Raw genomic sequence first — 11,308 nt, 5'->3', positions numbered from 1 at the left:
TTAGAAAGTACAGTTCATACTGCAATGTCTATTTTGTCTGTGAAGAAAAGTCTTTCTGGAATTTCTCTTAACTGCAGAATTTTCACACTTTAGCAGGTGACTCTGAGCATGTTAAAATTGCATTGGTATAGCAAGAAATACTGTTGTTGGGATAATACATTTATAAAGCACCAATCTTCTGGTGCGTCCGGATGTAGCTTTGGGACCCTGCTTAGATTTTGTGCGGGAGGGGGACAGATAAAAGAGAAATCATTTCACACGATGAAGGTGGTGAAAAGATGCTTAGAGTGCAACATAATGCACCTGGTAGACTTAAAAGTTACTGGTCTTACTCTTCCCAAGTTGCTATTGAAATAAAGAGACTGATGGTTGCCAGAGGAGGGGAAGCTGGGGCTGTGTGGAAAAGGTGAAGAGAGTAACAATACAAATTGCTGTTTATACAATATAGTCACGAGGATGTGAAGTATAGCATAGGGAAAATAGTCAATAATATTGTAGTAATTATGCATGGTGCCGGTGGGTACTAGAAATATTGGGGGAAACAGTAAATATGATTAACCACTATGCTATATACTTGCAACTAATACAAAATAATGTTCAATGTAAACTGTAAAAATAAAATAAAAAGAAGTAAAGAAGTGGTCCTTATGTGTCCACTTCTTGAGGGGTCAGAAGAAAGATGAAGTAATGGTGTATTAGTCAGAAACAGTAAGTAAGAGAATATTTTATTTTATGATTGTGATTTATGGTCTGGTAATTCATATTCTTTAATAATAGCATGTACGTAGAATTTTTTATTCTTTAAATTGCTTAGATAATCTCAATGACAACAGGTTTTCCCAATTACATGCTTCATTTACCTGGTGTTACTGGGGACTGGAGTTTTCTTCTCAAGAAAATTTGTTAGAAAAATCCATTAAAAACAAGAAATTCTATTCTGAGTTGCCAGAAACTCATAACTTTCCACCCCTGACTTGGTCATTCATTCATTCATTCATTCATTCAATAAATGTATTAAATACCCATTCCATGTATTAGATACTCTTCCATGGGCGAGGGATATAATAGTGAAGAGACTGGTAAGATTCCTGTTTGCATGGAACTTACATTCTGGAAGGGGGAATAGATAATAGAAAAAAACACAAAGGAACAAGATCATTTCAAAACACCTGAGTACTGGGATAAAGATAACAGAGTGAAGGTAACTGGGTGACTACTGTAGTCTGGATTTCTTCCCATTAAGAAATCCTCTCAGTGAATGTAGCATTTGAGCTGGACTAGACTAAAGGTCAAGAAGGAGCCAGCCATGTTAAGATCTGGGTCAAACATTCCTGGCAGATGCAGGAATAAGCTTGGTGGCTTGAATAAACTAGTTTTGGGGGATTCATTTTTATGTGTACTCAAGATGATTTTGTATTAATAATTCACACATCCTATCATCTGTCTTTTCCTGGTGTTAATATTTTTTCTATTGAACATCTCTGTGTGTCATTCCCAGAGAACCTTCATCACTTTTGTGTAGTCTAGGAAGAACAAAAGCAGTCCAGGATAGACAAATGTATTGCTGTCAGTAGACTCAATTTATAAGTATGTTGCAAATGGGGATGGGGCGGCAAAGGAAGCTATAGGCTCTTAAGAGTGTTAACCTGTGTGGACCCTACTCCTTTCTTCTTGCCTTGATTTTGGAGTTCAGCCCCTGGCTGTGGACCCAGATGCTTAGAATTAACAGCTTTGACCTCCTGTCTCCTCCATCTCCTAATGATAGTTTCTTTATTATTTTTTTATTTTTTTAAATATATTTTATTGATTTTTTACAGAGAGGAAGGGAGAGAGATAGAGAGTTAGAAACATCGATCAGCTGCCTCCTGCACATCTCCCACTGGGGATGCGCCCGCAACCCAGGCACATGCCCCTGACCGGAATCGAACCCGGGACCCTTCAGTCCGCAGGCCGACGCTCTATCCACTGAGCCAAACCGGTTTTGGCAATGCTAGTTTCTTTAACCAAGAACTTCCCTTTGTTAGGTTTTAGAAAAAGTGACAGACTTCCGGTTCTTCATCCTAGCTAGTTAGCAGTTGAGTACAGGCATGTCTTAGAGATACTGCAGGTTCAGTTCCAGACCACTATAGTGAAGCAAATGAATTGTTTGGTTACCCAGTGCATATAAAAGTCACATTTACTCCATACTGTAGTTAATTAAGTGTGCAGTAGCATTATGTCTAAGAAATCAATGTACATGCCTTAGTTAAAAAATACTTTATTGCTAAAAAATACTAGCAATCATCCGAGCTTTCAGTGAGTCATAATCTTTTCCTGGTGGAGGGTCTTGCCTTGATGTTAACTGTTGCTGACTGGTCAGGATGGTGGCTGCTGAAGGCTGGGTGGCTGTGGCAATTACTTAAAATAAGACAACAATGATGTTTGCCAATCAATGGACTCTTCCTTTCATGAACGATTTCTCTGTAGCATGAGATGCTGTTTGACGGCATTTTACCCACAGAACTTTCAAAATTGGAGTCGGTCCTCTCAGACCCTGCCACTGTTTAATCAACCTAGTTTATGTAATATGCTAAAGCCTTTTCTGTCATTTCAACAACCTTCACAGCACCTTTACCAGGAGTAGGTTCTATCTCAGGAAACCACTTTGTTTGCTCATCCATAAGAAGGATTTTCTCATCCCTTAAAGTTATATGAGATTGTAGCAATTTAGTTAAATCTTTAGGCTCTACTTCTAATTCTAGTTCTCTTGCTATTTCTTCCACCTCTTCAGTTCCTCCACTGAAGTCTCGAAACCCTTCAAAATCATCCGTGAGGGTTTTATCATCTGTGTTAATGTTTATATTTTGACCTCTTCCCATGAATCACTAATGTTTTTAATGGCATCTAGAATGGTGAATTCTTTACGGTTTTCAATTTACTTTGCCCAGATCCATCAGAGGAATCTCTATCTATGGCAGCTATTGCCTTGGAAATGTATTTCTTCATAATAAGGCTTGAAAGTCAAAATTACTCCTTGATCCATGTGCTGCAGAATGGGTGTTGTGTTAACAGGCATGAAAACAATATTAATCTCATTGTACATCTTCATTAGAACTCTTGGGTGACCAGGTACATGGTGAATGAGCAGAAATATATATTTTTAAATAAATTTTATTGATTTTTTTATAGAGAGGAAGGGAGAGGGATAGAGAGTTAGAAACATTCACGAGAGAGAAACATCTATCAGCTGCCTCCTGCACATCCCCTACTGGGGATGTGCCCGCAACCAAGGTACATGCCCTTGACTAGAATCGAACCTGGGACTCTTCAGTCCACAGGCTGATGCTCTAGCCACTGAGCCAAACTGGTCAGGGCTAGCAGAAATATTTTGAATTTTTTTTTCTGGGTTGTAGGTCTCAACAGTGGGCTTACACTATGCAGTAAACCATGTAAATAGATGTACTGTCATTCAGGCCTTCTTCCATTTATAGAGCACAGCCAGAGTAGATTTAGCATAATTTCTAAGGGCCCTATGCCTTTCAAAATGAGCCTTGGCTTCAACTTAAGTTCACCAACTGCATTAGCCCCTAGCAAGAGAGCCTGTCCTTTGAAGCTTTGAAACCAGGCATTGACTTCTCCTCTTTAGCTATGAAAGTCCTAGATGGCATCATCTTCCAATATGTCTTTTTGGGGGTCTACATTGAAAATCCATTGTTCAATGTAGCCACCTTCATTAATTATATTAGCTAGATCTTCTGGATAATTTGCTGCAGCTTCTACATCAGCACTTGCTGCTTCACCTTGCACTTTTATGTTACGGAGATGGCTTTTCCCCCTAAACCTCATGAGCTGATCTCTGCTAGCTTCTAACTTTTCTTCTGCAGCTTCTTCACCTCTCTCAGCCTTCAGAGAATTAAAGAGTTAGAGCTTGCTCTGGGTTAGGCTTTGGATTAAGGGAATGTTGTGGCTGGTTTGATCTTCTATCCAGATCACTAAGACTTTCTCCATATCAGCAATAAGGCTGTTTCACTTTCTTATCATTCATATGTTCACTGGAGTAGCACTTTTAATTGCCTTCAAGAACTTTTAAAGTTTTATTTACAACTTGGCTAACTGTATGGTGCAAGAGGCCTAACTTTCAGCTTGTCTTGGCTTTTGCGATGCCTTTCTCACTAAGCATAATCATTTCTAGCTTTTGATTTAAAGTAAGAGATATGTGACTCTTTTTTTTACTGAATACTTAGAGGCCACTGTAGGGTTATTTATTGACCTAATTTCAATATTGCTGTGCGTCAGGTAATAAGGAGTGCTGAGGAGAGGCAGAGAAACTGGAACAGCAGGGTGGTGGAGCAATCAGAACACGCAACATTTATTTAGTTTGCCCTCTTATATGGGCATAGCTCGTAGCATCCTCCAAAAATGATAGTAGTAGTATCAAAGGTCACTAATCACCATAACAAATATAATAAGGATGCAAAGTTTGAAATATTGTGAGAATTATCAAAATGTTACATGGAGATACAAAATAAGCAAATGCAGTTGAAAAGAATGGCGCCAATAAACTTGCTGAGTGCAGGGTTGTCACAAACTTTTAGTTTGTAAAAAATGTAATATCTGAGAAGTTAAATAAAGCAAAGTGCAATAGAACAAGGTATGCCTATAGACCTGTGCAAGCTGTTTCTGTTTCATTACACCATGCACTTGGACTCTAAGTGGACATAGTCTTCACTAGACATAGACTCTCGTCCAGATTTTTCTTCTCTGGTCTGTTAAAGGTGGATGTTACTATGAAGACTTATTAAAAATACCTAGATGATTTGAGGAGTGTCAAATTCTAATCCACAGAAAGTGAGAAAATTTATTCCAAAGTTCACTTTCATCTGTCAGTGAAATGTTAATGTATGAAAGCTATTCAAAACTTTGTCCAAGTCCTGCGGTGTGTGGTAAATATTTAGACATTGCCTACAACTAAGATTTCTTCAGTATTTTAGAAAAGCAATCACAAGTTTTCTGCCTGGTCCAGATGCTAATATATAACCTAGCTGTCATGCCAGTACCCCTGGGCCTGGCTCTTCTGAAGGTGCTGCCAGAATATTGGACAGTTGATAAAAAGAACAGATTGACCAAAGAGATGTGTATGTGTGAGTCAATGAAGATAAATGATCTTTTATTGTGAAAATAGTATCTAGTTAATATTTCACAACTGAAAATTCCCCTCTCTTCCACACCCACTAGTCAAGCTCCTCTTCTGTTTAATATTGAAAATAAAATAGTTCAGCTCTCTCCAGAGGCCTTGGGACTTCCCCGGTGCCACAGGTTGTGATGTGTCTTTTCTCACCTCTAGACTGGGGAAACCCCATGCCAGGCAAAGGGCCAATTTTAGCCCAGCAGCTCATTAAGGAGATTCAGAATCTAAGGAGCCACAGTGAGACAATTACAGGAAGGAGACAAATATAGGGAAACAATACCTGAAACTGGCACTCTGACCAAGTTAACTGCTATCTAATATCTTGGAAAGAGGCCTGGGGATTAGTGAATGAGGCAGTGTGGAAATTGGGAGAAGATGTTAGTTCACAAATGTTAGAGGGAATTTCATGGGTAACAATCTTCGGGAGAAAAGGCCATTTATTTTTAAAAACCCCAAGGGATGGTATATGAGCTGTGAGAGAAAATCAGTCTCAAAACCTCATGACTCACCACTTGGGGACTAACTATGGAAGGGGCTCTTGGCAATCATCTGGTTTGTCTTCTGACTCCAGCTGCAGGCCTGTCTCTCGGGGCTCCCTGACCGATGGCCACCGACTTCCATGTAGCCCTCGTAGTGCAGGAATGCCCATTGTTGGCCATATATGGGCGAGGCGGCCATCCCTTGACTGGATAGTGCAGTTGGTAAAAGTTCTTCATGAAACTGCCTTCCTCTAATCTGCAGCCAGAGATCTTCCTTTGACATGCAACATATCTTCTCTGCTTTTCTCAAGACTCATTCCAAATATTTGAAGACAGTTAACTATCCTATAACTTCTAAGTTTTCTCTTCTGCATGTGAACTAACATATTTCCACTCTCCTCATGTTCTAGTTCCTTTCCTGGACTTACTGACTGTAGAGAGAGCTCTTTCATGAAACCTGGGACTGGGAATGGAACATCATCCTCTGGGTAAGGTCACCCCAGATTTAGTCTGTCTTTTTATGGCACAGAATGTGATCGATCTTGATGATGTTCCATGTGAGCTGGAGAAGAATGTGTGTTCTGTGTTGTTGCATGAAGTAGTCTCTAGATGTTTGTTACATCCAGTTGATTGGTGTGTTGTTGAGTTCAATTGTGGCCTTACTGATTTTCTGCCTAATGGATCTATCCTTTTCCTGATAGAGGGTGTGCAATGTAAAACAGCACTAACAGAATTTAGTAACCAGCCTTATTCACTGGATTGTCCTTCAAAAGATTGTCGGCTACCTCAACCTCCCCATTATTTCCCTTAAACGCCTCTCACCCACCCCAAAACATAAGAAATGTTTAACTGACAAAGATTCACTATGATAGAGGATATTCTAAAGAACTTGCTGAAGGTCCTGAAGGAAATGACAAAAGAGTTCTCCACATGTTTAACCAATAACATCATCCTCAGGATAAACGTATACTTGCCCGAAGTACCTATCTAGCCCCCTTTCTAGGTTGAAAACTTTTGTTCTATATGTTTAAAAACCAGCTGTGGTGCTTTCCATTCCTCCCTTCATCTTGAACTACAGTCACTGATGGTTCTCTTATTTGGTCCAGAAAACAGCATTGGGTTGTTACATCGAGGAACAGGTCTGGTTTCCACTGTCAGTTCTGACCTCAGCCATGGATCTAAAGATGGCACTGAGCAGGTTGGACCCAATAGCTCTCTTGGTAACATGTCCCCTCCTGGCTGCATGATTCTAGGTATCTTTAAGAGTCATAGTTGGTCTGAAAAGCTTTTTGATTAAAAAACAGTTTTGAAATGTAAATATGTGAAACAAGTTTTAGGAGTGCACAGAAAACTATGTTCTAAAGATAGAAATAAAGTGTTTTGCCTCATTCAGTTGGGAGTCCGGGCCTAAGTCCTTCTGGTGATAAGTCCTGTTAAGGCTCCATAGGCATGATAAGCTTGGACAAAAACTGCAGTGTATTTTTTCCCCTGATGAGGTAGAGAGTATTTATTTAGAGCCCTTTTAGGATAGTGTCCTCATGCAAGAAATAAGCGAGGGGGCATTTTTAAAGCATCCTGAAATGGGCTTCAGAGAAGGCACACTCATTGACCATCAGGAGAGAGATTTTATCTCTGGGAGCCCTGGCTATTAAGAATGATACATGCCCTGGTCAGCATGGCTCAGTTGGTTGAGCGTTGTCCTGTGCACCAAAAGGTTAGATTCCTGGTCAGGGCACATTCCCAGGTTGCAGGTTCAATCCCCAGTTGGGGAGGCAACCCATCAATGTTTCGCTCCCTCTTCCTTTTCCTCTCTCTCTAATCAATAGAAACATATTAGAAGAAAAAAGAATGATACATGATTTTCTTTTGCAAGATTTTCTTATATAACAAGCATGTGGCTGGGCATGACAACTTTGTTTATGGAAAAAATGTGTGTGTGTTAGTTGACATTTTAGACCTCTAACGATATTATAAATTCTTCTATAAAAAGATAATTTATGATAAATCATTTAATAGAATAAAATACTATTTTTCCAACTTATAAAACATCTGTATCTGGATATATTTTTGTGTGTCCACAGCGTTTTCACCTCTCCATATAATTTGTGCACAGACATATTATATTTTAGTTTATAAGAATAAAAACCCAAAGTCATAGCCATTTTTTTTTTTTTTTTAGGATAAATTTCTTTTTTTATGTCAAACTATTTCATAGCTCTTTTTTTTTTTTTTTTTAAAGCTTTTGATGCCCCTTTGCCTGTGGCTTCAGGAACAGTGTATGTGGCCTCTCTTACAATTAATGAGACACCCTCACTGTAGGCAGATTGTGGGTGGCTGAGGGGAAATAGAGATTCTTTAACTGGTGAACCAAAGAGCCTCAAAACCTTTTTTCACCACAACTGAGGTTGGCGTTCATGACCACATGGACTTCAGAATATCTGGTTCTGCTAAGGCTGATGTGGCGGCATGGAACATGATGATAAATCAGCTTGAGTGTATCAAAGAGCTACACAGTGTCCTCCAGATAACTGGGAGTTGATAGGAGCTCAATGCTGCTGCAGGTGAAATGAGCCTATTAACGAAAATTTAGAACCTGGGACATATGCTAATAAGGATAGTATCATGTCAGAGAGGGTGCTTTGGACTCATAGAAAACAAACTGTAAGTCTTTTACATAAGGAGGGATTTATTATCTCACAAAATGAAAGCCCAGCAGTAAGGCAGTTTCAGTGTTGTTTAATTTAGTGGTTCCACAATGATATCAATATCCCAAGTTTCTGTTTCGTTATTCTCAACATGTTGGCCTTTTCCTAGGTTTATCTCCTCATGGTTGCAAGATGGCTGCTGATGCTCCAGTCAGCACTTTGAGAGGAAGTTTCTTAATTTGCCTCTTATCAAGAAGGAAAACTTTTAATGAGGATCCTTAGCAGACTTCCGCTCACAAATCATTGGCCAGATTATGTTGCACGTTGATTCCTAAAACAATGACTGATTTGAAAAATAGAATTACTATGATTGGATTAGATGAAGATTCACCCACCATACATTTGAAGGGGCATCTTCACTGAGTACAGGTCATATGAAGAGCGATTGAGATCAGGATTCAATTAACAGTGAAGAAGTGGGGCAAGGGTTGTAGGGTGGGCAGCTAATACTGTCTATTACAAGCACTATATATTTGAATAGCACACCTCCTGTCTCATTTAATAAATGATTCCATGGCGCTGAAAGAGAAAAGTGTTTCCTGGAAACAGGAAAGACGTACTCTGCATGAAAAGCAGCAGCCATATTTCTGTTACTCTGTAACAGTCAAAAGAAAGTAAGTTTTTCAAGATAGAAAAGAAAAGCAAGGGAGCACTGAAGACACTATTCATTGACTACTCAGCGGCCATTTTCACCTTTTCACTCTTTTCTTCCTTGCCAATGAAACTTGATTTCTTCTGGCAGCATTTTACTGACTCCTGGGGCCAACTCTGGATTATCCAAGCTTATCAAAGTAGTGTCATTAGCAGATACACACATTTCTTGCTGTTAGTGGTAGCCATCTGATACCGTCTGGCCAATAAGTAGAAATCCTCTAGGGGTGAGGCTTCTGGGGAAGCTTTTGTTTTCTTGATAAAAGGGACAAGTGCTAGCAAAGAGCTTACTGGGACCTCCCTTACCCTATCTTCCTGCCGTTAACGTAAATGGGATGTCATTTGCTATAGCAGCACTCTTAACAACATGGGAGAGCCATCATGGGGAGAAAGTTGTCACCTTAGCAAATGGTAGAACAGAAAGATAAGAGATCCTGAGTCACAGGACCAAGACTGGAACTGCCTACTTTCAAATTTCTGGTTATGTGAGGTAACTTAATGCCCTCGTTGATTAAATGACTGAGTTGGGTATTCTATTACTTGCAACTTAATACATATTGACTGGTACAAAAGCAATGAACAGTATCTCATGTAGGTACTACGGCTATCCCATCACTTCTCTTCCCCCAACATTTTTGTTATACTTTGCCTCTGGCTTCAGAGAGCCCGACATACAGCCCTTCAACTCCATCTCACTCAGATTATTCCATTCTTATACACCCTTAACCCTGCAGGATCTACTTGATTTCCTACCTCTTTTCTAAACCTACTCATGGTTTCTTTCCCAACTAGATTTGAAACTCCTTCAGGACAGAGACTGGGCCTCTTACTCTTCTGGTGTCTATTTCTGTGCTTGGTGTAGAAAGGGTTTAGTGATGAGAAGTGAATGAATAATGCGGCTTTTCTTCTTCATTTCAGCCAGCAGCGAAGGAAGTAAACAAGTGACTTAAGAAGGCACAAACTTACCACCTTCTTGGTCTCTAAGTTGGAAAACAGAGATTATGGGATATATCCTATGGTGACTTCTTCGTGCTATATCACTAATCATCAGAAGTGGGCATTATTTGAATTTTAGTCACATAGCAATATTTCCATTCTTTATGAACAACTTAGATGCAGGATTGGGTGGCATCCTGTAATGGTTAGCTTGAGACCATGCATTTTAGGGAAGCATCCCCATGTATTTGAGTTATAGATGGCAAATGTGGAATAAGGGAACTTAATAGCTTAAAGAAGATCTCCAATGGACATTGTGATTTTGGGGGCGGTTGGATTGCTACAACTAAAAAATTCCCTTGCACGAGTTTGTCAGTTTCAGGGGATTTTGGTCATGATTCAGTGAAGTGGAACTTTTAGTTAAATGAGTCTCTCATGGTCTTTGTGCATCTTTGCTCATAGCCAGGATGGCACCTTGGGTATGTTAATGTCCATCACCACCTCTGCACATGTTTTTGCTTATAGCACATGCTCTCTCTGGGTCACCTCCTTATCCAAAGCCTCTGCTGCTATTTCTTTCTCCTCAAGCACAAGTGTTTCTTGTGGTCACAAGATATAACTCCAGTACAGTGCTGTGTGCCGACGACTGTGGGTTTTCCTTAAGGTAACTGTGGGTGGCCCCTCCATTTATTTTCTTGCTTCCTTTTTGTTTCTGCAAATTCTGCCCTCCACTTTCCCCTGAAGCACATGCTGTTCATGTAATCTGAATGGCCATTTAGAGGAAAGATCAGAAGTTTGTTGTTTCATTACCAACATAAATCAAAACTTTGTGTTCGCATTGCAATCCGAGTGCGTCCAGGAATAGCTTTGGGATTGCTAAGTGTCTGGAGAGCACTGACTACACAGACATGTTTTGAAGCCGGCTATAATAGTTTCTACAGCTGTTAACAGTTCACAGAAGAAAGGCAGCATTATATATCAGCGTTTAAAATGTGCATGACTCGCATTGCACAGAAGTCAGATTGGGATAGAATCAGATTTTTTTTTCTGAAACTTGGCCAGGAAAGTCTTCAATAACTAGAGAAATTCTTTTCACTGCTGAAATCAACATGAAGGACATTGTGTTATTATAATTGCTTATAGCTCACCATGAAAGTTGTCTTTGTGTGAGTGGATGTACGGGCTGTACTGTTTTGTTTTTATTTATTCTGCATTCTTTATTCTAATGTCCTTTCCTTTTTCCTGACCAGAAAGATTGTTATTGAGCCCTTCACAAAGCTGAAATAATGCAGTGTGTTAAAAAAAATGTTAACAATTCAAAGAAGTTATAAAAATTTATAAGTTGGCTGAATGCTTGGGAAATTTCTGCA

General features: G+C 39.5%; 1 pseudogene; it reads right to left on the bottom strand.

The window, feature by feature from the left end:
- Positions 1-2,273: 2,273 nt before the first annotated feature.
- On the bottom strand, positions 2,274-5,845 carry LOC139022186 (tigger transposable element-derived protein 1-like; annotated as a pseudogene).
- Between the last annotated feature and the right edge of the window lie 5,463 nt (positions 5,846-11,308).

This window comes from Myotis yumanensis, unplaced genomic scaffold (genome assembly GCF_028538775.1).
Source record: "Myotis yumanensis isolate MYYU_CA2020_CCGP unplaced genomic scaffold, mMyoYum1.0.hap1 SCAF_13, whole genome shotgun sequence".
Lineage (NCBI taxonomy): Eukaryota > Metazoa > Chordata > Mammalia > Chiroptera > Vespertilionidae > Myotis > Myotis yumanensis.
The sequence above is the reverse complement of the archived record's forward strand: the minus strand, read 5'-3'. Positions and strand labels throughout refer to the sequence as shown.